The 5,061-nt window shown below is 34.6% G+C and overlaps 1 long non-coding RNA gene across 2 annotated transcripts in view; it reads right to left on the bottom strand.

Annotated features, from left to right (window-relative positions):
- Nucleotides 1-2,924: 2,924 nt before the first annotated feature.
- The window catches only part of LOC125652107 (uncharacterized), a 7,745-nt gene continuing 5,608 nt past the window's right edge, over nucleotides 2,925-5,061 (bottom strand). For both annotated transcript variants that reach the window (XR_008798184.1, XR_008798185.1), the window contains 2 exons: nucleotides 5,019-5,061; nucleotides 2,925-4,566 (listed from right to left, as the gene is read on the bottom strand). The exon at nucleotides 5,019-5,061 is cut by the window's right edge and continues 22 nt beyond it. This is a non-coding gene — a long non-coding RNA (uncharacterized LOC125652107). The remainder of the gene's footprint in view (nucleotides 4,567-5,018) is intronic.

Consider the following 5,061-nt stretch of genomic DNA (forward strand, 5'->3'; position numbering starts at 1 on the left):
AAGTTATACAGCACCCTAACTCTAACAGGAAGCAGTGTATGCTAGGACTAAAATAATTATAGCTTCTCCCAAAGTAGAACTTCTATTGTGCTTATCAAAAACAATCGTTGTCAATAGTACAGTGTACTTGGGATCAGCTGGACTTGTTACACTACAGAAATCATGGAACACATTGTTCCCATGTTGTACCTGTTTGGTTGTGAATCCCAGATGATGTTCAACACCTTGTTTGAAATGAAAAGACTTGTAAAGTTTACAAATTTATGATAGCACAAGTCAATATTGTTTTAGAGTAGCTGATAACAAGTAATAAGTTTTCCAATAAAAATAAATGAGTACAAGCAGAAAAGGTTACATAGGGTGTTTTTCTGATGCCATTTCTAGAATAAAGTGCAACGTCACGGCACATGATATGCCCGTCACATATTGTTAACAGTATAGATTGTACCCATTAAAACATTTTTTTTTTATATCACCTTAATTAAATGTCACAGTGACCTTAAAGTAGGATGCGACACACCTTCTACCTAAGATGCATTAGTTGACCAATTTTGGTGATTCTAGGTCTAATAGTTTTCAAGTTCTGAGCCGGACAAGTTTTTGCCATATATGGCCATATCTTCTTAATGAAAAGTCACAGTGACCTGGTTTTAATGTGCGACACACCTTCTACCCAAGATGTATCTACAGACAAAGTTTGATGATTCTAGGCCTTCTAGTATTTAAGTTACGGGTCAGACACGAAAAAGCTAACAGACGGACGGACAGACGGATATCTTCTTAATGAAAAGTCAGTGACCTGGTTTTAATGTGCGACACACCTTCTACCCAAGATGTATCTACAGACAAAGTTTGATGATTCTAGGCCTTGTAGTATGTAAGTTACAGGTCAGACACGAAAAAGCTAACAGACGGACGGACATGAACGCCATACCATAATACGTCCCGTCTTAAGACAGGCGTATAAAAAGGCTTTAAATAGTATCAGCCATCATCAGGCTGTCACATACTTTCTTTCCATGAATAAAAGCTCCTAAACTTAAAAGTGACAGGAAGCCGGTAGATAGACAACTAGAGCTCTGCGGAAAATATTTCCCCAAAATTGACCATGATCAACAATCTGTAAATATTCTAAAACACCAAAGAAGTTATTTACAAAGACCCTAGCTTCAAAACTGTGAGAGGAGTTAAAAGGTCAAGCCGTCATTTATTTAATACATGTATATTTCCTCAAAAACTGACTCGGTTAAACCTGTAATTTTCAACAACAAAAAAATTAAACAAAAATCAAAATCATAGCCACATACACATTTTCCATACCCATACAAATACTCTGCAGAATAAGGTTCTCAGTTGAATATTGGGAGAAATTTGACAAATCATGTACTTTCTATGTAATGTTTCCTCAAAATACTCAGTTCAAGAATCTGTAATTTTCTCAAACAAGGTTTTCCTATTAAGTGAACCTACAACCTTGACCTTAAAAAACAATAAGCATCTTCCTTTTATGGTGATCAAATGTACCAAGTTGTAAGATTCTGGAGCTTACGGTTCAGTCTGTATCTCATCTTACAAGGTCCGGACAGACAACACCATACCATAATATGTCCAGTCTCTGACGGGCAAGTACCATAATAAGAAAATCTAAAGTTATGACCCTAACAAGCTTTCACAAACTATAAAACATGAGGTGTTTGTAAAACATATAAGCCCCCATGGTGCAAAATTGAAAAGGGTTATACACATGCATAATTTGATTGATAGTAGTATCATCAATTCGAAATATTGAGCAAACAATATCTTCCTATGTCAGGAGTGGATCGACCAAGTGACCTAAAAATCAATAGGGGTCATCTACTCCTTATGCTGTACCAGGTTTGGTGTCAATCAAGCAAATAATTCTTAAAACATAAGAGACAATATATTACTATGTCCAGTTTACCCCTTGACTTTTGACCATGTGACCTCAAATCTACTCCTTGAGATGTACCAGTGAACCAAGTTTGATGTCTGTCAAGCAAAGGGTTCTCAAGATATTGAGCAGGCAGTGTCTTCCTATGTCCAGAGTAGATTGACCCTTGACATTTCGACCTGAAAAACAATTGGGGTCCTCTTCTTTTCATAACCAACCCACATATGAAATATATTACGATCAAGTGAATGGTTCTTAAGATATTAAGCGGACAACATGTGGTCTACCGACCGACCAACAGGTGCAAACCAATATGCCCCTCTTCTTTGAATGGGGGCATAAATATAGTGTTATAACACTAAAAGGCTTCCATACATCTAAAAGTAACAAAGGACAAGGCTAACTATAGAAACATTGAGATATCCTAAACACTTAAACTCTGAAAAAGTAATATCTGATACTACCCTGAACCAAGTAAATTGACTCTGCTAAGGTATTTACATATTATAATGTAAAATCTAAATAGTTCCCTAACTCAATGTTATGTTCATTTCCTACTCTATGTAAAAGATAAGAGGAGAACACGAAATTCATGTGAAAAGTACAAACCTTAGAGTTCTTTAACCTAGCAGAGTGAGTAAATCTGAGTCAGCTCCTTATATAGGGTTGACAAAATCAATGGGATACTAAATATAAATGCTCAATCTGATAACCCAGGATTAAGCCTCTTGGCCAATGAAATTGCAGAAAACAAATTATGTTCAGGAAGACTGGAATAATGGCAGGTATAATGAATTACATAGCACAGTGAAAGGTAAACATGTGAAACATTAAGATATTTCCTTTATAAAATCTTAAATGTAAAGTTTGAAAAGGTTGCATGTATAGTACAATGTATGCCAGTGGATTTGAAAATGACCTGAATCAATGCTCTTTCTATTTGGTACAAAACAGATATAGTTATGATTAATTATTATATCATTGGGTAAAGGCGGCAGTCTGCTTCCCTTAGGCCACATTTAAAAATATGTTTGTTTCCCCTCTCCCGACCCTAAATTTCAGAGGAAGGTCGGTAGGTAGGTAAAAAGTTTTTTTTTTTAGCTAGCAGAATTTTATTTATTATGAAATTCCCATAACCATTAACAATGCCCGATACCAAACGTCGTGAAGCACATCATCCATGTTTCCTCATCAAACTCGTATAGTCAGTTCTCGCGTAAATTCTGCTTTGATTGCCACGTTTTGCAATTAGGAAAGGTGTCGATATTTCGGACAGTACTTCATGTATTTTGGAAATGCTCATTATCTAACCACTAAACTTAGGCATTGGACTACATGTATACATATTGGTTGATTCGACGAAAATTGGGTTTCATCAGAATTTTCTCTGCTATTTATACCACATACTAACACTTAAATAAAGTTAGGGAGAATGTTGCAATTATGGACAATGGTGTTACTTTTGGACACATGGTGTTATAAAATTGGTAAACTCGGTTGCTGTCTTTTATTTATGGTTCACTGACATTTTATGCTTTTGTTTTTTGCACATTATCTTAATTTATATATGATAGTGATTTTCATTATATTTTTAAATGATATCGGTAGATCTAGTTTACCAGAAAACGTTTCAACGGGACTTGATTTTGCCGATCAAACAAAATGGATGCTGACATCAACCAATCAGAGCTGAGTTACACATGTGCATATAATTAGGTGTTTTCCAGTTTGTAAATATAGCATTAGTTCAGAAATAAGTTAAATTGAGAATGCTTCTGATTGACTGTCAAAAATATCGCATCCGTCCGAAATATCAACACTTTCCCCTACTGAAGAACACAAATTGCACACTGGATGCCCCGAATTCTCTTGTTTCCTCGCTCCTCGTATAGACATTTCTCCATCTCGATGTTGCAGATCACTAGTCCGAATTGCGAGCCGAATTCAATGTTAAACTCACTTGTAACTAATCAATAAAACAATCATGATTCTTGTACTTATTAATATCGATTAAAAGAAAATATCAATCCAAAATTCAATATTAAACAGAAGCCAACAATTGTAGTCAACCGAATTTTCACTGGCATTTGAGCAAACGAGTCTCGTGACTCAAAACAAAGCTTGACAGTTTGATAAAATGTTTTCAAGAGACTGTTTATGTGATGAAAGAACCCATAATATCGATATTAGTAAGTACAAGAAGAATCGTTTTATTGATTAGTTATGAGCTTAAAATTAAATTCGGCTTGTAAGTATTTGAAATCAGCCAGAGAATGCCGCCTCCAGCTGGAGGCAGCGAAATTTCTAGATTTCGGACCAGAACACCTCCTGTATTCGTATTATCATTATTTTTTAATTTTGGATTGAAACCAAAGAAGATATAGAAAATTTTTGTCGTTATAAAATACTGATCTGCACCAGAAACGACCTTGAATTTTTCTTAAAATTAAAAAAAAAAACTTCACCAGAATGGCGTAATAAAAACTTATGGGTCGGTGTGAATTTTCAGACTCGGTCGGGCGAGGGGAAACAAACAATATTTTTATTTTGGCCCTAAGGATGTATTCTAAACAGTGGATGCAATCAAAATCTCTGCCTCCACAAACATAATATCTTTGAAGTATTGGATGTGTGTGTTCATATTCTGTCCAATCCTGTAACATGAAAAACAAGACATAACCTTATTGGCTCATCCTAAATTTAGTATCCTATCAAAGTTTAACTAGTAAATTGCATTCTTCTATTGTGTTATCGAGTATATAAGTTCAAACACAGTATTTATCAAGTTTCTCTGAATAATTAGAATTTATCCTACCATCTCCTACCATTATCTTTTTCCTTTAAATATTGAATATCTTAGACAGAAAATAAAATCATAAAAACTTTATATATCACACAATGCGAAGTCAATATAAAATTACTGGTAAAGAAAGTTCAACTCTTTGACACAAGTATGATGGAAAATTAAAGATAACGGTGATAATGTTTCGAGGATTGTTTTCATCTCTCAAACAAAATACATGTAGAATTTCAGATTGAAAATAGAAGCAATGTTGACTATTTGAAATGACCATATGGAATTTGTGCACCACAAAGATGAACTTACATAATGGATTTTAGCCTAAACAGCCCAAATTCTTCCAAAACCA

Source organism: Ostrea edulis, chromosome 8, assembly GCF_947568905.1.
Source record: "Ostrea edulis chromosome 8, xbOstEdul1.1, whole genome shotgun sequence".
Taxonomy (NCBI): Eukaryota; Metazoa; Mollusca; class Bivalvia; order Ostreida; family Ostreidae; genus Ostrea; species Ostrea edulis.